Genomic DNA, 24,595 nt, shown 5'->3' on the forward strand with positions numbered 1-24,595 from the left:
TGAGCTTAGGGAGGCAAAGTTGGTGGAGTTCATGAACTTGAAGCAAGGAGCTATGAGTGTGAGGGAGTATGCCCTCAAATTTGTCCAACTCTCCAAGTATGCACCTCACTTGGTGGCCGACTCTAGGTCGAGGATGAACAAATTTGTGATGGGTGTATCCGACTTGGTTAGTGAGGAGTGTCGGTCCGCTATGCTCATTGGAGATATGGATTTGTCTCGGTTGATGACTTATGCCGAGCAAATGGAGGAGGAGAAATTGAGGAAGAGAAGGGGGCACGAGGCCAAGAGGGCCCGATTGGAGAATAGGTTCCCTAAGGGTGCTAGATTTCATCAAGGCCGAGGAAACCCTCATGTCAACCGGGGATTTGCTATCAATGTTCCTAGACCTCAAGGGGGAGGTGAAGTGGGTTCTATGGATGTATGCCCTAAGTGTGGGAGGAAGCATGGTGGTCCTTGCATGAAGGGTTCGGGTGCTTGCTTTGAATGTGGAGAAGTGGGTCATAAGAGGTTTGAATGTCCCAAGATCCGCAACAAGGTCCGAAGTGCTAACACTACTCCTTTGGGTAGAGGTGCTTCTCAAAGTGGTGCCCCAAGGGACAATCGATTTTATGCTTTGCATGGTAGACAAGGTGTTAATGAGACTCCGGATGTGGTGACCGGTATGTTGCAAATCTTTGATCTTGATGTTTATACTTTGATTGATCCGGGTGCCACCCTTTCCTTTGTTACCCCCTTAGTTGCTAGAAAATTTCATGTCGAGTCGGAATTGTTGCATGAGTCATATGAAGTATCCACTCCCATTGGTGTCTCTATTGTTGCTAGAAAAGTGTATAGAAATTGTCCGGTTTGCATATTAAATAAGTTGTTGCCTTGTGATCTTGTTGAGTTGAACATGGTGGATTTTGATGTTATTCTTGGGATGGATTGGTTGCATGCATATTATGCTTCTATTGATTGTAGGACTCGTAAAGTCAAGTTCCGATTTCCTAATGAACCCGTCCTTGAGTGGGAGAGCCGGGATGTTGTGGTGAAGGGGAAATTCATTTCTTGCATTAAAGCCCATAGGTTGATTTCCAAAGGGTGCTTGTACCATATTGTGAGAGTCAATGATGTGGAGTCTAAAGTCCCTCCTATTGAGTCTATTCCGGTTGTTAATGAGTTTCTAGATGTCTTCCCAGAAGACCTTCCCGGTGTCCCTCCCGAAAGGGAGATAGATCTTGGTATAGACCTCCTTCCCGATACTCAACCTATTTCTATCCCCCCTTACCGTATGGCCCCGGCGGAGTTGAAAGAGTTGAAAGAGCAATTAAAAGATTTGTTAGAGAAGGGGTTTATTAGACCTAGTCATTCTCCCTGGGGTGCTCCGGTTTTGTTTGTGAAGAAGAAAGATGGGTCTCTTAGAATGTGTATTGATTATCGACAACTTAATAGGGTCACCGTCAAGAATAGGTATCCTCTTCCAAGGATTGACGATTTATTTGACCAATTGCATGGGGCTAGTCACTTCTCTAAGATTGATCTTCGGTCAGGGTATCATCAAGTGAAGGTGAGGGAGTGTGATATTCTCAAGACGGCCTTTCGTACTAGGTATGGGCACTATGAGTTTGTGGTGATGTCTTTCGGGTTGACTAATGCTCCGGCTCTCTTTATGGATTTGATGAATAGGGTTTTCAAACCCTACCTTGATTCTTTTGTGGTGGTGTTTATAGATGACATCTTGATCTATTCTCGGGGTGAGGAAGAGCACAAGGGTCACTTGAGGGTTGTACTCCAAAGATTGAGGGAAGAGAAGTTGTACGCTAAATATGAAAAGTGTGAGTTTTGGTTGAAGGAAGTTGCTTTCCTAGGCCATGTGGTGTCGGGGGATGGTATTAAGGTGGATCCTAAGAAGACCGATGTTATTAGGAATTGGCCTAGACCTTTGACCCCGTCGGATATAAGGAGTTTCTTGGGTTTAGCGGGTTATTATAGGAGATTTGTGGAAGGGTTTTCTTCTCTTGCTTCTCCTATGACTAAGTTGACTCAAAAGAAGGCTAAATTTGTGTGGTCGGATGAGTGTGAGGAAAGCTTCCAAACTTTGAAAGAAAGGCTTGTGTCCGCTCCTATTTTGTCACTTCCGGATGGGTTAGAAGGTTTTGTTGTTTATTGTGATGCTTCCCGTATTGGTTTGGGTTGTGTGTTGATGCAAAGTGGTAAGGTTATAGCCTATGCTTCTAGGCAACTTAAGGTTCATGAAAAAAATTACCCAACCCATGATCTTGAATTGGCCGCCGTGGTTTTTGCTTTAAAGATTTGGCGTCATTATTTGTATGGGGTGCATGTTGATATCTTCACCGACCATAAGAATCTCCAATATGTGTTCACGCAAAAAGATCTTAACTTGAGACAAAGGAGGTGGTTAGAATTCCTTAAGGATTATGATATGAGTGTTCACTATCATCCGGGGAAAGCTAATGTGGTGGCGGATGCATTGAGTAGAGTGTCCATGGGTAGCTTGGCTCATGTGGAGGAAGGTAGTAAAGAGTTGGCTAAGGAGGTCCATCGGTTGGCCAAATTGGGAGTTAGGTTAGAAGGGGTGGATAGTGGAGGAGTAGTTGTTGTTGATGGTTCAAGGTCTTCCTTGGTTGATGAGGTGATAGTCAAGCAAGATCTTGATCCTTCTTTGGTAGAATTAAAGGCTTCGGTGAGTAGTGGTAAGGTGGAGGTTTTCTCCCAAGGGGGAGATGGTGCCCTTAGGTACCAAGGTAGATTATGTGTTCCTTGTGTGGATGGTGTGAGGGAAAGAATCCTTGATGAGGCTCATAATTCTTTTTATTCTATTCATCCGGGGTCAACAAAGATGTATAGAGACTTGAGGGATGTGTATTGGTGGGGCGGTATGAAGAAGGACATTGCAAAATTTGTTTCGGGTTGCCATAGTTGTCAACAAGTCAAGGCCGAACATCAAAGGCCGGGTGGCCTAACTCAAGACATTGAGATACCTACTTGGAAGTGGGAAGAAATCAACATGGATTTTGTAGTGGGCTTACCCAAGGCTAGAAGAGGCTTTGATTCGGTTTGGGTGGTGGTTGATCGGATGACAAAGTCGGCTCATTTCCTACCGGTTAAAACTACTTACGGGGCTGAAGAGTATGCCAAGTTGTACATTCATGAATTGGTAAGGTTGCATGGGATTCCTTTGTCTATCATCTCGGATCGTGGTGCCCAATTCACTTCTCACTTTTGGAAGTCATTCCAAAGGGGTCTTGGTACAAAGGTAAAGCTTAGCACGGCCTTCCACCCTCAAACGGATGGCCAAGCCGAAAGAACAATTCAAACCTTGGAGGATATGCTTAGAGCTTGTGTATTGGAGTTGAAAGGTAGTTGGGATGATCATCTTCCTTTGATTGAATTTGCATACAACAATAGTTATCATTCTAGTATCGGTATGGCTCCTTTTGAGGCACTTTATGGTAGACGGTGTAGGTCACCGGTTGGGTGGTTTGAAGTTGGAGAGGTGGCCTTGTTGGGTCCGGATCTGGTCATGGATGCTCTTGAGAAGGTAAGGATGATTAGGGAGAGGTTGAAAACAGCCCAAAGTCGTCAAAAGTCTTATGCCGATGTGAGGAGACGGGATCTTGAATTCAAAGTGGGTGATTGGGTTTATTTGAAAGTTTCTCCAATGAAAGGTGTGGTTCGTTTTGGTAAGAAGGGGAAATTAAGTCCTAGGTATGTCGGTCCTTATGAGATAATAAGAAGGGTTGGTAAAGTAGCCTATGAGTTGGGGTTGCCCAAGGAGATGGAATTAGTTCATCCGGTATTCCATGTATCGATGTTGAGGAAATGTGTTGGTGATCCTAACGCTATTGTACCTCTTGAGGTTGTGGGTGTTGTAGAAGATAATTTGACGTATGAAGAAGTCCCGGTTCAGATCTTAGATAGACAAGTTAAAAGGTTGAGGAACAAAGAAGTGGCGTCCGTTAAGGTGCTTTGGAGAAATCAACAAGTGGAGAGTGCTACTTGGGAGGCCGAAGCGGACATGCAAAGACGTTATCCTTATCTATTCAACTCCACTCAAGCCTAAGGTATTAAATCAAGTCCTTTGTACTCCATTGAGTCTTACATTTCAGCCCCTGAATCATTAATGTGCATATATGTTTAAATTGATGAGTTATGGATGCTTTACACTAAGTTTTGAAATCTTGAAGTGATGTTTAAATAAAATTTTTGCATTCATGTTGGGGCTGATATGTTCTTACTAAGTCTTGCCTTGTACGTCTCTTCCACATTCGGGGACGAATGTTCCCAAGGGGGAGATATTGAAATGACCCAAAAAGTTCTTAAAAATGTGCTTCGGAAGTTACCGGAAACTTGTTTAGCTATATCAAAAAAAAATCCGTTTCGTTTTTCGAAAATCCGACTTCATATTCTTGTTTAGGGGGTCAAATTGAGTGGGAAATGGGTCTAACCCAAATTTTAGAGCAACCGTATCAAAATCCGAAATTTCCAAGTGAAGCCTTTTTCGAGGGTCTACTTTGGAGGGTCATATCTCCTAGCACACAAATAATTGGGTGGCCCATAACATATCCATGGAAAGCCCTTTGAGTTAGCTACCTAACGCACTTCGTTTCACCTCATTCGGAGTTCGGACGAAGAAGTTATGCCCATTTTCGTAAAATCTGTCCGGCAGGAAATGCAATTTCCAGTGAGCGTTTTTACTGTTCACCCGCCTCATTTTTTTTTCTAAGTGTTGGACCATTTTTCCAAAGGGCATATGTTATTTCCTATATACCATTAGTTCAATTCCCATCTCTAAAACATTTCCCAAAACACCTCTCCCATACTTAGACACATTTTCTCTCAAGTTCTCTCAAGAACCCTAATCCAAAACCTTCCTCAAGATTGAAGAGACTCTTGCTCCAAGTTCCAAGCTTCCATTGAAGACACTCTCAAGACCTTCATAAGAACTCAAGGTATGTGGTGTTGAACTCATGGGTCCTTCCACCCATAGTGCCTAGACTCTATTCTACTCACTAATTCATGGTTTAAGTTAAGATTCATAAATTAGTCTTGTTCTTTGTAATAATTTCCTGCACATTGAATTTTAAACATGAAAAGTGATTGTTTTGAGCATGTTGTGACTCTAGAACTTGAATCTAAATTTGGAATGGATGTGGAGATTTTCATGTGGTATTGTGGGTGTTAAAAGGTGTTGTTGTAGGTTGTTCACTGGTTTGGCTGCATAATTACTACCCTATTTTCCATGCTCTTTGATTCCATTACATGCCTTCAAGGTGTTTGACAAAATGTCCAACTATGGAGAATTGATGAATCGATGCTTTAAAGCTTGAGTTATGAGATGTATGGCAATCCAGAGATGTGTTGATGACAAACTAAGCTTGTGTATATGTTCATTCCATACGTGAGATTGCATTAGAGCCTAATGGGAATTTCCTATATAAAGTGTTGCATGACCATGCCCGGTCCGGGGGAAAAGAACCCAACAACCATGTGAGAGGTTTATATCTCACCACCTAGGATGCTTGGGGTGTGACCAACATCAACCATGTGAGAGGTTTATATCTCACCACCTAGGATGCTTGGGGTGTGACCAACATCAACCATGTGAGAGGTTTATATCTCACCACCTAGGATGCTTGGGGTGTGACCAACATCAACCATGTGAGGGGTTTATACCTTGCCACCAGGGTGTCCGGGTGTGAACGACATCCCCCATCCTAAGTTGGGGTTATAGATTGGTTGGATCATGCATACACATATGATATCTACTATTAGTATAGATTTACTTAAACATGTTTTGACTTCACTTTGATCATGCGTCCTCATATTGTTATTCATAATGCCTATGAAACTATTGCTTGTATTTCGATTGTGTCCTTGTCAATTGTTGTGTTGCACCCCACATACTTAGTACATTCCAAGTACTAACGCATATTTTTCCTACATGGTGTCACCATGTAGGAACCGGAACTACTCTTGATCGTTCTCTCCATTCACGTGGCTAGTACGGTGCTTATCCTAGTTTGTTGGTGAGTCCTCAATGATTCGAGGGCTATGTTATGTTTCCTACTCCTATGTTTTTAGACTTTAGCTTGCAATTGTATTATGACTATGATGGGAGCCGGTAGTATGTCATGGCCCCCGTCCTATCTATGTATTTAGAGGTGTGCGTTGGACAAGTATTTTGTAAATGAGCTTGACTCTTGTTCTATGATGTCATTTTTAAATGGTTTGCCCTTAGTCCCTATTTCCCGTTAATTAATGTTGATTGTACTTCCGCGACCGATGAAGTGTGATGACAAGTTTGAGAGGCTTGTTTGGGGTTCCTTCGGTTTCCTCATTCGCCATGTCACGTCTAGGCCCTAGGCTTGGGTCGTGACAGTCTGCAACCTGATTTCTGTGATTCTATTGAAATGTTTCTAACTTTCTACGATGTCTTTGCAGAAATGGCTAGAACCAATTTAGACATGCCGTCCGGTAAAAGAGCACGGGACATAGTCATCAACAAGGGGCAACTACCCCTTTTAAAATGGGAAGGAAGAAACCTCTAAACTGATGAAAAGGCAAGGGCAAAAAGCTCGTATCTAAGGTCCCAGAGTACAACTCCGTATGCGAGGGAGAATTCTTTGACTCCCAAGATGCATTTTCTGAGCCTGAGGATGGCCAGCCTCTACAGTCCATGAGGACAGAGATTCGTGCTAGGTCTCGCCTAGATGCGTCGATTGTTCCAGAGGCCACCCCTCCTACAACTGATAATGTGCCAACTCCATCACCTACTGCGGTTCCAGCACCACCAGTATAGGGTTCACCTCACCGGCTACTCAACACATTAAAATCCGAGAGAATGAGGACGATTCTAGAAAAGAAGCTTCTTTCCACAGAGGGGCTAGAGGGCAAATATTCGAGGGTGAAGGAAACACTCAGTACCATCGCTTTGAGAATTTTACCAGGCCTCGAGGCCCATACATCCCTTCATGGGTACGGGTGTTTTACCTAGCATACAATGACCTTGTTCCTAAAGGCAGGAAGAAAGCCAGTACTTTTAGACCGGTAGGGTGCATCATGGTACGAGGGACAATAGTGAACTTTAGCCGTGATCATATCAACAAGGTATTTGATAGAGGTTCAGTCTTGGACTACCAAAATATTGATTCCACTACGACACCGTTGGATGATCTCAAGGGCTGGCTTGCTCCCCTCATTTCTGAAACCACCCCGAGGTGAATTGAGGCAGAAGTCCAGATCGAGAAGAAGTACTTGAATGTACTTGCGCGATATTGGTTTGGATTCATCATCAACTCTGTTATGCCATCCCATAATGAGTCCATCCTCCGCCATCCTAAGGCGTCCTGCCTTGGGTCAATCATATCCTGGAGGAGCATTGATTTGGGACTCATCATCGTGCAAGAGATGGCCATGAGGGCCAAGCAGAGCCAGACGTCCCTTCCATTGCTGATCTTGATTATAGAGTTGTGGCGGCGTGCGGGAGTTCCTCGTGATAAGAAGAGGGATATTGAGGTCACTCCTATATCTTCCACTAACATCCATTGCATATAGGCCGAGTACACTCGGGAGGAGTCTAGAAACTAATGTGATGTTAAACCTTGGATCGGTAGATCTAACGGTGGTGGCTCTTCCTTGTGTGAAATGATGAACCTTGAAGCAGTAGACCTAATGGTGGTGGCCTATTCTAGAAAATTCAATTAGCTATCCTTGTAGTGTACATGAAGCGGTAGACCTAATATTGGTGGCTATTTCATTTGTAATGTATCTTGGGGCAGTAGGTCTAATGTTGGTGGCCCTCTCAACTACAATAATGTAATGTAAATGAAACTACTCTATGGGAATGTAAGTTAAGCACCGAGAGGATATGGTAAGATGGAGGTTCTCCCCAAGTTAGGCTGGATTTCAATGAACCTAGGCTATTGTTACCGGTCTTACCTTAGGCAAGTAGACCACCTCTTTACGGTGTGGGGCTTCATGACACCAGATTTCATGTAAATCTTACATGGTGTATATCGGTTAAACGCTTATTCCCGTCATGTGAGATGTGGATTATGGTTTCTTGATGAGTTTTATGAAGTGTTGGTGGTAGTATGTGATGCCATCCATGCATTGCACGAGTAGGCTTTGAGAGGGTCATAGTGAGTTCTCTAAGTTTTAATGGCTAATGTATGAATTTGTCCTAAATGAAGCTAATAAAGAATGTTGACTTATATGCTTAAATGAGATGGTTCATGCTATACTTGCATTGTATTATGAGTTACTTCCTTGTTATGATTTAATGAGTATGAATGTGCCTTGTCTATGGTGGCTCCAAAGGAGTTGTTAGTGTGAGTAGTAGTATGAGATGCTACTCATACATTGCACAAGTATGACTTAGATTTTCCCTAGATGATGGTCCTTCTGTGCTGATATCACTTATGAAAGGGTTATGTCTCTTCTGTATCAATATGGTGTAAAGGTGGAAAAGTTGAATGGTAAGTTCACTTTTGGTGACTTTAATTTGGTACTTTAGTGTGGATGGTGGTATGGGACGTTATCCATACATTGCACAAGGTATAACATGAGGGTTACTTGAGGTGAACGTTTAATGTGAATGTAATGGGTTATATGTTGATTATGCCTCTATTGTGATGAAATGACTTGTTTGTTTGTTATGTTTGTATAATATGCCTGTTATGCTTATGTTCAAGAAGTTTTATCAAAATGGCATAAAAGCATGATTTCAAATAAAATGTTCGTTTTTAGTATGGTTTTTGCATGATTATCATAGTTAGTACTTAATTGTGCTAACCCACATTTTCTCCATGTTTTACTACAAGTGTAGTTTCCGGCAAGTGAGTTACTTTCTCTCTAGTTTAAGCTTGGATTTGAGGTTCTCCAAGACTAAGTGGTAGATCCTCATAGATCGATACAAGTGCTTGATGTTCCATTTCTTTCATGTAATAGACATTTTTAGACTTTTTGATTGTAAAGGGTCGTGACCCTACTTTAGTTTCAAGATATTGTTTAGATGGCCATGTGAGAAAATAGACTTTCGTTGTCTTTTAAATAATGTTTTTATTGTATGGATTTTAAATGAGTTTTAATTCCGTACCATTTTCCTTATATCGAATGTTATGAATGCTATGAGGCTTGTATGAGACCACTTCGCGGTCGAGTACGCCATGTCGCATCTAGGGGCTAGCCTTGGGTCGTGATAAACATGATATCAGAACCAGGTCTTGGGAAAGATTTTAGGATTGCTGTGTAACAAGTCACGTCTAGTAGAGTCTTGTTCATCAGTGTGAGTCGCGACACATCTATGAGTGAGAGGCTATATGACGTTAGGAAGTTACATTTCTTTCATATTCTTCAAGTCGTGTCATAGAGTTTGACTCCATAAGTTCTCCCTCCTATTCCTTATCTGATGGTCTTGAAGTTGCGACCATTCGAAGAGCTAATGCTACAAGGATCGAGGGAGAAAAAAGTTAGTATTGATGCGAATTGTGGCTATGTGACTAGATGAGTCTTGCTATGATAGAATTAGATGATGTCTTTTGTATAGATGGGTTGGTTTATGGTTATGTGTGTTGTTGATAAAAGGTCATGATGATTTTTGAGGTATGTTGAAAGATTTGATGAATAGGTCTTTTAGATATGCCTAGAAGTGATGCTTATAGGAGTTTGTGTAGGCTTGCTCCCGAGCGGGAGATAATGTGCTTAGATAGCAAGGTTGAGTGTTCTTAATGTTTATGATTTAGGTTGACTTGAATTCTCACCTTAAGTAGTGTAGCTGAGGTGGTTGTGAGCAAGAATTGCTTGATGAGGAGTAGTATCCTTGTAAAGGATTTAGTAGGAGATGCTACTAGAGTAGACAAAAGGATTCTTTCGGATGAAGGCACTGGTATGTGATAACGTCCTTATAGTTATGAATGTCGTGTTGAGGTTCCTATGTTATTTTTCATGTTAACCTTAGTTGGGTTTACTCCTAAGTGGGGGATAGTATGTTGAATAGTAAGGTTGTTGAGTGTTTCGATATACTTATCTTTTTCCTTGTATTCCTATTTAAGCCTGAGACCAAGAGTTCCTTGTAGCTTGTTTCATTTTTTGGACTCATGTGTGATTATGTGTTTGTATAGTCTCCTTATGATATGCATGTTCTTGATGAGTTTATGTTTAAATGAGAAATTGAGTTTTCATGAATTAAGTTCCTCATGTCGATGTGCATCTATAATGAGTTGTCTATATGCTTCATGAGGTTGATTGTTGAACATGCCTAAATGTGCTTTTATGAAGAAATTGCATAATGTGCTAAATGATGTTATGATGAACATGATATGCGTTGGAGAAGGTAATTCTTCCAATGAAATGAGAGATGTTGATGTTTTGGTGCATAATGAGTTTGTAGAGGTATTTCCTACTTTCTTGTGTTGCATTGAACATGTTGAGATGGAGTTGATGTTTTCTCCTAAGTTTGTGCATTGTTTATGATGTTGCATGCATGATGGGATGCTAGTCTTGAGTCGTTAATCCCTTAATTTGTTTTAAGTGTCATTCGGGGATGAATGTTCCTAAGTGGGGGATAATGTAGTGACACGTAAAGTGAATAGGTGAAACTAGAGCCTAACGACTTTGTGTTTGAGTTGTTGTGGGGATTGAGGGTGAAAAATGTTGTCCCGAGCTATGGTTGAGGGGTTTAGGGGTTAAATGTCAAGGTACAACTCCCTAAGAACCAACCTAAGGATGCTTGAGGGGGAACCTAGAGCCTAACCCCCAAGACCCCAAAGAAAAACCAAGTTGCCAAACTGAGGGTGACCTATGGAAGGGGTCCTCGCACCGTAGGTCCATCCTTGCCCATGGATGGCCTTCGTTGGTCAAGGTCCCCATAACCAAGCCACACCCATAAACCACGGTTGACCAGGACGGGGCGTGACCCAATCCACGGTCCGTGGGTTGGTGTCTTAGGTCACCATCTGGTTTGTTGTCTTGGTTCGGCCAAGTGAGGGGTGGTTAGGTAAATTGCTAATTAATTTAGTTAAGTTGGGGGACAGTTATTTTAGGTTAATCATGATATTTTAAGAGTATTAAAAATATTAAACTCTATTTTAGATTTCATTATTTCAAAACACCCCAAAGTTAGAAAGCTCTCTTCTCAAAAGTTCTCTCTCTAGAAACCTCCATTGGAGGTGAAGGATCCAAGCTTCCAAGGTCAAGTCTTCAAGTTTTTCAAGGGATTTTAGTGGGATTCTTCCATAAAAGGTATGGTGGTTTTTATCGTTGACTTAGGTTCTTTAAAGAGCCAATTTCAAAAGTTATTTCAAATCTCCAATGTTTCCCCAAAAATCCTTTCAATCTTTGCATGGGTTCGATTCTAAACGTTTTCTAGAGGCTTTATTGCATTGAATTATGAATGAATTGTGGATTTAAAGATGAATAAATATGATTTTTTCCTAGAACCCATGTTTTCCCTAAATTTGTATGTTGTGATTTGTGATTGGGATTTGATTGATTATGAAGTATGTGAATTGTTTATGTGTATATGGATATAGAATGTTGAAATTATGTTATTACTCTTGCCTAATTGTATTGATCTACGGTGTGTGGGTGAATGTGATCCATGGCCTTGAAAGACAAGGCATGAAGGTTAAGGTATGAGTTTGATGCGAAGGATATGTTGTGAATTCAATGATAGTATGATGATCACGTTTAGAATGTAATAGTGTTGTGATTGCAAGCATATTCTCAAATAGCACTCTTGAATGATGATGATGGAATGTGAAGGGTTTTCTTCTATGTGTTGTATATCTTGAATTGGTAGGCTTAGGTATCATTTTCTTATATAAATGGAAATAAAGTGATTGTGATATCTTGAATTGATAGGCTTATGCATCCTTTTTTTGTATAATGAATGTATCTTGACTTAATACCCTCATGTCTTGAATTGGTAGGCTTAATGTTGGTAGCCTTTCATGAATGAATGAATGATGAATTATTCTAGGATAAACCTTGGATTGGTAGACCTAATGGTGGTGGCCCTTCATGAGAAGTCTAGGAACTAATTTGATTGGATCGGTAGACCTAATGATGGTTGTTCTTCCTTGTGTGAAATGATGAACCTTGAAGCAGTTGACCTAATGGTGGTGGCCCTATCTTGGAAAGTCAATGAGCTATCCTTGTAATCTACAATGAAGCGGTAGACCTAATGTTGGTGGCTCTTTCATATATAATGTATCTTGGGGAGGTAGGCCTAATGTTGGTGGCCCTCTGAAGTACAATAAGGTAATGTAAATGAAACTACTCTATGGGAATGTAGTGTACACACCGAGAGGATACAGTAAGATGGAGGTTCTCCCCATATTAGGCCGGATTTTAATGAACATAGTTCTTATCCCTTAACTATGTGCCCACATAGGTCTAGCTAGTGGATCCACCTAAGCTATTGTTACCGGTCTTACCTTAGGCAAGTAGACCACCTCTTTATTCTGTGGGGCTTCATGACACCAGATTCCATTTCAAGCATATGTGGTCTATGATGGTTAAATGCTTATTCCCATCATGTAAGATGTGCATTATGGTTTCTTGATGAGTTCTATGAAGTGTGGGTAGTAATATGGGATGCCATCCATACATTGCACTAGTAGGCTTTGAGAGGGTCATAGTGAATTCTCTAAGTCTTAATGGTTAATGTATGAATGTTTCCTAAATGAAGGTAATGAAGAATGTTGACTTATATGCTTAAATAAGATGATGCATCCTATACTTGGACTGTATTATGAGTTACTTCCTTGTTATGACTTAATGAGTATGAATGTGCCTTGTCTATGGTTGGTCCGAAAGAGTACTTAGTGTGAGTAGTAAGTAGTATGGGATTCTACTCATACATTGCACAAGTATGACATTGATTTTCCTGAGATGATGGTCATTATGTGTTGATATGACTTATGAAAGGGTTATCTCCCTTAAGTATGAGTATGGTGTAAAGGTGGAAAGGTTGAATGGTAAGTTCACTTTTGGTAACCTTAATGTGGTACTTTAGTGTGAATGGTGGTATGGGACATTATTCATACGTTGCACAAGGTATAACATGAGGGTTACAACAGGTGAAGGTTTAATGTGAAGGTAATGGGTTATATGTTGATTATGCCTCTATTGTGATGAAATGACTTGTATGTTGGTTATGATTGTATAATATGACTCTTATCCTTATGTTCATGAAGTTGTATCAAAATGGCATAAAAGCATGATTTCAAATAAAATATCCATTTTAGCATGGTTTTTGCATGGCTATCATACTTAGTACTTAATTGTGCTAACCCATATTTTCTCCATGTTTTACTACAAATGTAGTTTGCGGCAAGTGAGTTATTTTCTCTCTAGTGGAAGCTTGGATTTTAGTTTCTCCAAGACTAAGTAGTATGTCCTCATAGATCGAGGACGAGTACTTGATGTTCCATTTCTTTCATGTAATAGACATTTTTAGACTTTTCGATTGTAAAGAGCTGTGACCATACTTTAGTTTCAAGATATTGTTTAGATGGCCATGTGAGACAATAGATTTCCATTGTGTTTTGAATAATGTTTTGATTGTATGGTTTTAAATGATTTTTAATTCTGTACCATCTTCCTTATATCGAATGTTATGAATGCTATGAGACATGTATGAGACCCTTTCGGGGACGAGTACGCTATGTTGCATCTAGGGGCTATTCTTGGGATATGAAGAATTTTGAGTTCTTAGCTTGCTTGAGAGAGAGGTTTTTGAACCAAATCTTTTGATTAATGGTATGTAGGTATTGGTTTGATATGGGTTCAGCTCGAGAGAGTGAATCCTAAACCTAATCCTACCCATCTTGCTTGAGAGAGAGGATGTATTAAGATTGTGAGTTGTTCTTATTTGTTAAGCTTATTGATGTTTGAGAGAAATCACTTGTAACGTGATAGTTGTTCGAGAGAAATCTATTCCAATCATAGTACATGCTACCCACTGATATTTAGCTATTTATTAGTAGTCTCAATTACCCATATGATGAAATTTTCACATAATCGATCACATCTCGAGAATTCCCCTCTTTACTGTTATTTTATTGTGTTTGATTGCATTGTAGCTGATAATTCCAAAAAAAAACCCCATCTGACTTTCGTGTAAACCCCCTTGACTTGTTTACTTGTTATTTTTGACAATTTCTATTCCTATAACTATCTAAAACACATTTGTACTTCAGAACTGAACTTGAACACGTACCGCTCCCTGTGGGTTCGACCCCAACTCTTCGTTGGGTTATATTGCTTTACGATTGTTTGCACCTAGAAATGGATTAGGTGTACATGAAACGTTAATCAGAACCCAAATGTGGGTACATTTGCATCTCGTGTGAGAGACTTCACTAGAATGAATCCCCTGGAGTTTCATAGTTCTAAGGTAGAGAAAGATCCTCAAGAGTTCATTTACGAAGCTTACAAGGTGTTGATGATCATGGGAGTGATGCTGGTGGAAAAGGTGGAGTTAGTCACTTATCAACTTAACAGTGTTGCACAAATTTGGTTCAACAAATGGAAAGAATGGAGAGCGGAAGATGAGGGTCCTTTTGATTGGGAAGAGTTCAAAGTTGTCTTCCTTGATAGGTTCTTTCCCCTAGATATAAGGGAGGCAAAGGTGCTTGAGTTCATCAACCTTCGTCAAGGATGTATGTGTTTGAAGGAATATGCATTGAAGTTCACACAATTGTCTCGATATGCTCCCATAATGGTTGCTGATCCTATGGCAAAGATGACTAAGTTTGTTTTGGATGTGTCTGAAATGGTGGTTAAAGAGGTCCGTACTGCAATGCTTGTTAATGACATGGACATTTATCGGCTCATGGGTAAAGCTCAACAGATTGAAAAGGACAAACTGAGGGAGAAGTCTAGGGAGGCAAAGAGGGATAAAACTAATGATGGTAATTTCTCTCATGCAAGGTCCTATGGACATGGTCATCCTATATTTCGACAAAGATTTTCCAGTCAAGGTTTCTCCAATGCTTCACCTAGGTTCAATAAAGAGATTGTGTTTTACTGTAAGCCTCAAGGAGGGAATGGTAGTGAGTCCTTATGGCCTACTTGTTGGAAGTGTAGATGAAATCATAAGGGTTGATGTCTAGCGGGTTCTAATGCTTGTTTGGTTGGTGTTAAGATGGACGACAAGATAAGAGTTTTTCCTTCATTCGCTAAGAATGAGGGATATAATCGTCAAAGGGCTCAACCTAGTCCTTTATCTTATCCAAGTGGTTTGGGTCCAAATGCTCCCAACCAAAACAAATTCTATGCTCTTCAGACTCTTGGTGAGCAAGACGGTTTTCCCGATGTGGTTATCGGTATGTTGAAAGTCATTCAACTTGATGTTTATGCTTTACTTGACCCCGACTCTAGCTTATCTTTTCTGATACCATATGTGGCTATGAGGTTTAATGTTCTTCCATATATGTTGTTAGATAGTTTTTCTATCTCTATTCTTGTTGGTGATTCTGTTTTGGCTAAGAGGGTCTATAGAAAGTGCCCCATTTCCATATCCCATAGAGTTACTCTTTTTGATTTAGTAGAGCATGATATGTTAGATTTTTATATTATCCTTGGTATGGATTGGCTGCACTCATGTTATGCCTCTATTGATTATAAAACTCGTGTATTCAAGTTTCAGTTTCTGAATGAGGCTGTCCTAGAATGGAAAGGGAGAAATTCTATGCCTAAGGGTCAGTTTGTCTATTGTCTGAAAGCTAGAAAAATGATTGCTAAGGGTTGAATATATCATCTAGTTAGGGTGAGGGATGTAGATTCTGAAACCCCAACTCTTGAGTCGGTCCCCCTTGTTAATGATTTTCAGGAAGTATTCTGAGATGATTAACTAGGTATTCCTCCCGAAAGGGAAATAGACTTTGGTATTGACCTTCTCCCAGATACGCAACCTATCTCTATTCCTCCTTACTGATTGGCTCTGGTAGAACTTAAATAGTTGAAGGAGCAATTGAAAGATTTATTGGATAAGGGTTTTACCCAACCGACTATCTCTCTATGGGGTGCTCCAGTTTTATTTGTTAGAAAGAAAGATGGTTCTCTTCGTATGTATATTGACTATCGTCATTTGATTAAGGAGACCATTAAGAATAAGTATCCTCTTCCAAGTATTATTGATTTCTTTGACCAACTTTAATGAGTGAGTTATTTCTCTAAGATTGACCTACGGTCGATTTATCTCCTATTGAGGGTGAAGGAATATGATATTCTGAAAATGGCATTTCAAACTCGGTATTGTCATTATAAGTTTTTGGTAATGTCGTTTGTATGACTAATGCTCCAGCGACATTTATGGATTTGATGCATACGCTGTTTAGACAATATCTTGACATGTTTGTGATTGTGTTCATTGATGATATATTGATCTATTCGTGAAGTGAGGATGAGCATGTTGATCATTTGAGGATTGTGTTGCAAATTCTCAAGGACCAACAACTCTTTGCAAAGTTTAGCAAATGTTAGTTTTTGCGAAGGTCCATGGATTTTCTTTGTCATATTGTTTAAACTAAGGGTATTGAGGTAGATCCTTAGATGATGGATGCGTTCAAGAGTTGACCTAGACCTCTATCTCCTTTAGATATTAGATGTTTCTTGGATTTAGCTGGTTACTATAGAAGGTTCATTAAGGGGTTTTCTTCGATTGCCTCTGCATTGACAATCTTTACTCAAAAGAAGGCTTAGTTCATATGGTTCAAAGCAAGTGAGAAGGGCTTCGAGGAATTAAAGGATAGATTGACTTCTGCTCCGGTGTTGACCTTACCGGAAGGGACTAATGGTTTTATTGTTTATTGTGATGCCGTAAGAATTAGATGAGGATGTGTGCTTATGCAAAATGGGAAAGTTACTCCCCATGCTTCAAGGAAAGTTAAAGTTCATGATAATAATTATCCTACCCATGAAATTGAACTAGCGGTGGTTATTTTTGCCTTAAAGATTTGGAGGCATTATTTGTTTGGTGTTCATGCGGATGTTTTTACCGACCATAAGGTGTTCACAATTTGTGTTTAATCATAAAAATTTAATTCTTCGCCAAAGAAGGTGGCTTGAGTTATTGATAGATTAGGATATGATTGTTCTCTATCACCCCGCTAAAGCAAATGTCGTGGAGGATGCTTTTAGTTGGTTGTCTATGGGTAGTGTTGCTCATATTGAAGAAGAAAAATAGTCAGTTCGAGATGTTCATACACTGGCCCGATTGGGTATTCGATTAGTGGACTCTACCAAGGGTGGTGTTATGGTCCACAATGGTTCAAAATCGTCTTTTGTGGTGGATGTGAAAGCCAAGCAATGTCTTGGTAGAATTTTGGTTTAATTGAAATAAGCGGTGCTTAAAAATTCCATAGAGGATTTCTCCAAAGGGGGAGATGTTGTAGTTAGATATCAAGGTCCTTTGTGTGTTCTGAATGTTTATGACTTGAGGAACAAATCTTGTTAAAGGCCTATAGGTCTCGGTATTCCATTTACTCGGGAGCAACCAAGATGTACCGTGATTTTCGAGAGATCTATTGGTGGAATGGGATGCAAAAGGATATTGTGTAGTTTGTGGCAAAGTGCCCTAATTGTCAACAAGTGAATGTTGAACATAAAAAACTGGGAGGTTTATCCCAATATATTAGCATTCCTACTTGGAAATGGAAATATGTAACTATGGACTGTATTGGGGGTTTGCGTCGCACTCAGCGACAAGATGACTCGATTTGGGTTATAGTAGACCGGATGACAAAATCGGCTCGTTTCATTCTCGTCAAGGTTTCTTATGCAATAGAAGATTATGCTAGGTTGTATTTGAGAAAAATGTTAAAGTTTCATGGAGTGCCTTTATCTATTATCTCCGGTCATGGTACCCAATTCACTTATCAGTTTTAGAAATCTTTTCAAAAGTATCTTGGTACTTGTGTGAAGCTTTAGTAAGGCCTTTCATCCACAAACCAATAGGCAAGCAGAGCGTACTATCAAAACTTTGGAAGATATGTTGAGAGCTTGTGTGATTGATTTCCAGGGTAATTGGGATGATCACTTAACCTTGATTTAGTTTGCTTATAACCATAGCTATCACTTGAGTATTGATATGGCTCTATGTGAGAAATTGTATGGTACGAGGTGTAGATCTCCTATAGTTTGGTTTGAGGTGGGTGATGTTACCCGAATTAGTCCTGAGTAGGTACATGAGGCCATGAAAAAGTTCGACTTATTAGAGAGAGGTTGAAAACGACTTAAAGTCGGCAAAAGTCATATGCCTATGTTAGAAAAAGAGATCTTGAGTTCGATGTTCGTGACTGGTTTACTTAAAAAATTCACCCATGAAGGGTGTAATGAGGTTTGGTAAGAAAGGGAAGCTTAGTCCCTAATATGTACGCCCGTATCAGAGTTTGAGGCGTGTTTGTAAGGTTGCTTATGAACTTGAATTGCCTAATGAATTGGCATCGGTGCATCCGATTTTCCATCTCTATGTTGAAGAAATGAGTTGGTGAGCTGACATTTATAGTTCCCTTAGAAGGTTTGGGGTTAAGGAGAATTTTTCTTATGAAAGAGTTCCGGTCGAGATTTTGGACCGGCAAGTCAAGAAGTTGAGAAATAAGGAAGTTGCTTCCGTGAAACTGTGTTGGAGGAATTAGTTAGTTGAGGGTGCTACTTGGGAGGCAGAGGCTGATATGATGTCTTGATATCCTCATCTATTTCCTTCTACCCCTTCTCTAGATTGAAACAATTAGCTCCTCGTGGTTTACGCTTTCTTTTGAGTGTCATGTGTCTTAATGTTTCTATGATTTCCTTAATATGCATGATTCATGAAAAGCATAAGTTTTGTAGAAAAATAGTCAAGTTGATTGATTTTTACATGTTTATGTGCATTTGAATGTGAGTTGCATATAGAATACAACATATCATTATTGCACATGCTTTTAGCTTGGAGATGGTGTTTCCTCCCCGGATATGTGTAATCTTGTAATTGCATGCATATTGCGTTGGTAGGTCTAGTTCCTATCTTCATCATAATGCTTTGTATATATTCTACCTTGGAGTCGAGGTTCAACCTTTGTTATATGCATTTAGATGAAGTTGCATGCATGATGGGTTGCTAGTTTAGAGTCCTTTTTTTGTGATGTCTTGAATCTCATTCGAGGACGAATGCCCTATGCGGACATAATGTAACACCTTGGATTCGAGAAATAGCAACATAGCAAGTTTTCAGGATTTTCTGGTGCCATCCGACAGAGACCAACCGCGGTTGTGAACTGAGCCACTGACCATAGGTCTGGTCCGTGGATTGGCCACCTAAATGAGTCCAGAGGACCATGAACCATGGCCTGGACCAACGAACCGTCGTTGGGTCCATGGTCCATGGAGGAGGTCTGTGGATTAGTGTCCTCACATCCACTTTCTGACGCCAGACAACGAAACAATAGGACAGACCGTTGGATAGACCATGGTCCGTCGGTCGAGGTCTGTAGGTCGTGGGTCGGCAGTTATTTTTAGGTGCAGGTATGTCTTTTCCTAATAAGTTCAGCCTAATACTATGTTGATTTGCCTATGTCTAGAACCCTTATATATGTGTTTTAACTCTAAAATTTCTCTATACAAAATCATTCTCTCAAATTTACAAAGAAGAACAAGTCTTCCTCCCAAATATTTCTCTCTCTAGAAAGCTTGAAGAAGAAGGGGTCCATGGCTAGGGTTTGCAAGTTAATTCTCCAATTCCTCCATTGAAGTTAAGCAATTGGAATTGAGGTATGATAGTTTTCATACATGGATTCCTTCCATTCGTGGAGTTCACAAATTCTCCTATTTTCAAAGCTAAAATACCCTAATTCAGTTAGGGGTTTCTTCTATGTTATGGGTTCTCCTAATTGTTGATCTAATTATTGATTTATGATCTATGATGCATGAATTGTGTTACTCTCGTGATTTTATGATGTTTCCCCCCTGAGCCTATGTAATTCCTATATTTTCTAATTATGAGCATATAATGTGGGTCTTGGATTATGAAAGAAGTTTTTTTATGAAGTCGAGAGTGAATTGATAACAATTATATCAAAATTATGATGAATCTCTAAGAGCCCATGTATACCCCATGTCTTCTAGATGTTGATTATTGAAAGTGGGTTTTGATCCTTGAAAGGTGAATTATGAAATTATGCATATCTTATGAAAAGTATGTAAATGTTTTAAGGATGTTTTGAGATAGAAGTATCAATGATGTTGCTACTGTTGTGTTGTTGAAAGGATTTCTCATATACACATGTAAGCATGAATTGTGAAAGGTTTTCTCACATGATAAGGGTTCTTAGGGTTGGAAGGTTTTCTCACCTAAAATGAATCAATGCTAAGAAGTTATGCTAATGATGAAGCAAGAGGTGATTACCCATGCTCTGTAATTGAATGACAAGAGGTGATGTCAGGTGATGTAATGAAAAGAGGCGATTACCCATCTTCCTTCATGAGATTAGATGAATAGGATTAAGAACTATTTCGTGGAAGTTAAGCTTAGAACTATGTGGACAAGTGGCGATTACCCGTGTCCTATAACTTTGTGCCAACATAGGATCGTCTAGATTGACATTAGCTATTCGATCCACAATAGGAAGAAGTTCATGGTCCTTACCGTGGCAAGTAGGACACCCATTTTCGGTTTGGGGTAGACACTGGATCCCATGTTGCTAGCTCACGTGGTCTTATATGTTGGTTAAGGCTACTTCCTACAAACAAGTAAAGTTATTATAAACCAAGGTTACTTCAAGAAGTATAGTAAGTATTTTTCAAGATTATATTCGCTTGCATTGATCATGTTTCATGACTTATTCTTTTTAACTCTCATGTTTCATGTTTTAACTTGATCATTACATGTTCAAGAAAACGTCCTATTTAAGGATGACTTAAATGCTTATATTCAAGGCATCATACTTGGAACATATATTGTACTAACACATACTCTTGCCTATATTTTCCCAAATTTAGAGTCCGACAGTCAGGGTTCTCAGTTTCATGGCTAGAGGTTGACTTGAGGGATTTTTGAGCTTTGCTGAGTCCTCGTACTTCGAGGATGGATTTTCATTATTTTCATTCTTTTTTCTTATTTCTAGTTTTGAACATGATGTATGGGCTATACCAAATTTCATTCTATTGTATTAGATGGCTATTGACAAAGTGCTTAGACTTCCTCTTTACTTTTATAAAAATATTTTGGGACTTGAAATGTATATCTTTACCTCTTTTGTTCTATGTCATATGTTATGAATGCTAAGTGGCTTGTATGGGGCCTCTCGGGGTACTAAACGCCATGTTACATTTAGGGTGTACACCTAGGTCGTGACAAAGGATCAACTCAACAATCTCAATCATTCTCTATTAAGTTGTGAATATTAGTCTGACGATATACCACTCATAATGTATGTACTCATATTCCTCAATGTGCTCGGTCTCTTGATCTCATGATACACCCTTAATTGGTAGCACGATCATGTTACATCAAGCATGTTCTTAGTTCAAAAAAATATAAAGCTATTCGTGTTTATGATCCTTTCACTCTATGTTCTTCCGGTGATACTCTTTTAGTTTTGATAGCATAATAACTTGGTATTTGTTTGTATGCAACGGTAGATGATTCTTGTTGTCAAGTTCGTAGCATGCTTATTCCACGTATGTTTTTTGTAAGAGTAGAGGAATAGATTAAAATGAGGTGTGGTTATATATATTGGCCCATCCAAATAGGCACTCAGACCATGGTGGCAGCAGACATATCTATCCTTGTGAAAGTCATAGGTAGTATCTTATAATGTTTAGTGCTCATAGAGAGTTGCGTAGTGAAAAATGTTTTTTAGTTCATTCCCATAATATACATGTATCATGTAAAATAGCTTCAAATAGAGTATGACAAATAACACTCAAATTAATATAAAAATAATTGGAAGACTAAGCAGTCTATTTCAATAAAACTACACAACAAAGAGTCATGGTTGAATCCCACAAGGAATTGTTTAATTATAAGAATTCAACTATGAAATAAAAAACTTCGGACCTAGTCACTATAGCATGTTTAAACAAGTGGGTGAATGATTCTACCACATTTAGTAAAATAGTTTGAAGTATCAAGTGTCACAATTAATCTAAAATTCAAAAATTCAAGCAATTATAAAGTAATCTAGGGGTACGGGGATTGAAATAGATGTCACATAGGGGTAGTTGTGTTGCTCAATTATGTTAAACAATCATGGATACGGTGGGTCATCTCCAATTACACTAATGTTCTTTTTATCTCATAGAACCAATCAATAAAATCTCCTTCCGGTCTCATCTATGTGAATCACAAATCAACCCATTACCTTACAAAGTCCCCCTTACGAGCAAATTTGGCCAAATAGATCTGAACCATAATCTCTCTTTCGAGAAAACCATATAAATAACACCTAAATTGAATGCATTAAATTAATTACCCACTGTAATGGATCTCTTTTGAGCATCAATCAAAGATCGGGAATTAGATTATGTTTGCAACCTTAACCTATGAATTAAACTCATGCTAATTAGTTTAAATTCATGAATGCACAACAATAAAATAGAGCAAAACATAATACCCACTATATTAAATCAATAGCCAACCCCATAATTCTACCCCAAGGATTGGGGTTTCACCCACCCATCACAAAGAGTGAAGAAATTATACTGATCATGATATCAACCATGGATGTGTTGAAATTAAGCACTTATAATCCAAAATAACTTTGTTTTAGCTTCGAAATGTAAACCTCTAGAGTGAAATTTAAAATCCCAAATCTAAGAGATGATTTTCACAAGGTACGAAGTCTCAAAACTCTCAATGACAAAAACAACAATGCCAAAAATTCTCTACAAAAAGCTCTTTTCGAAAGTGGTAAATTTCTTTCTCTTTAGGACTATTTATATGTCACGACCCAGGAGCACCCCCAAGTCGAAACAAGGCGTACTCGACCCCGAAGGACTCTTATACAAGCCACATAGTCATTCATTGCATTCAATAATGAAAATAGTGCGGAATAATAAAAAAAAACTTGTTTACATCCACACATTTAAACTTCTTAAAACAACTTTAAAAACACACAGCGGAAGTCTAAGTCTCACATGGCCATCTTAGACACAGTCGCAAAACATAAGTAGGGACACGGCCCTTTACAATCAAAAGAAGTCTATTACATGAACAAAAGAACTTAAAAGTCTTGTCCTCGAATCCATGAGGACATACCAAGTCTTGGAGGAAAGCAATCCAACACTTCAAACTAGCTAGGAGGGATCACTTGCCGGAACCTACACTTATAGTAAAAATATGAAGAATATGGGTTAGTACACAAAATGTACTAAGTATGATGACCATGCAAAACATGCTTAAAAAGGGACATTTTAGTTAGAAACCATGCATTATGCCACCTTTTTGAAATATCATGAACAATAGCATAAAAGACATACAAGACAAGCATAACATCAAGTAAGTCATAATATCACCTTTAAACAATATCAACATGAAAACCTTTACCTTGGACCTTCACCTCAAGAAACCCTTATGCTATACCTCGTGCAATGTATGGATGACGTCCCATACCACCATCCATACTAAGGCACCACATTTAGGTCACTTAAAGTAACTTATCATTCCTTTATTTCACCTTTGCACAATACTCATACATAAGAGGTATATCATTTATTAAGACATGACAAGGGAAAATAACTCGTAATATAACCCAAGTATAACATGCATAACATATTAAGCATTTAAGAGCCAACATTCTTTAATAACCTCATTTAGGGTACATTCATGTCACAGTCATTAGGATTTAGAGAAACTCACTATGACCCTCTCCAAGCCTACTCGTGCAATGTATATGTAGCATCCCATACTACTACCTACACTTTGTAGAACCTGTCAAGAAACCATAATGAAATCTCACATGATGGGAAGTAAGCGTTTAACCGACATAGACCATGAGAGCATGTCATGGAATCCGGTGTCATGAGTCCCCACACCGAAAAGAGGTGGTCTACTTGCCTAAGGAAGACCGGTATATATAGCTTAATGGATCCACTAGCTTCCTATGCGGGCACATAGTTTATGGGATAAGGTAGACGATCATTGAAACTCATGCCTAACTGTCGGGGGAGTTTCCATCTAACCAAATCCGCTCGGTGCTTAGCCTACATTCCCATAGAATAGTTCATTACTTTGACACCATCACACATGAAAGGGTGCCATAAGCCTACCGATTCAAGGTACATTATTTAACACATGAAAGGGTGCCATAAGCCTACCGATTCAAGGTACATTTAGGAAAGCTCATTAACTCCTCTTGAAAGGGTGCCATGGGCCTACCGATTCAAGTCTCATCATTAACCTTTATGGAAAGGTGCCATAGGCCTACCGAATCCAAGGTTCATTACTTATCATTAATGGAAGGGTGCCATTAGCCTACCGATCCAAGGATTCAATAATCAACAATATAATCATTTATACAAGAAAATGATGCATAAGCCATACCAATTCAAGGTATACTTTATATTGAAGAATCCTTTATATTATATCATCAACATTCATGAGTGTCAT

This window comes from Solanum stenotomum, chromosome 3 (genome assembly GCF_019186545.1).
Source record: "Solanum stenotomum isolate F172 chromosome 3, ASM1918654v1, whole genome shotgun sequence".
NCBI classification, from domain to species: domain Eukaryota; kingdom Viridiplantae; phylum Streptophyta; class Magnoliopsida; order Solanales; family Solanaceae; genus Solanum; species Solanum stenotomum.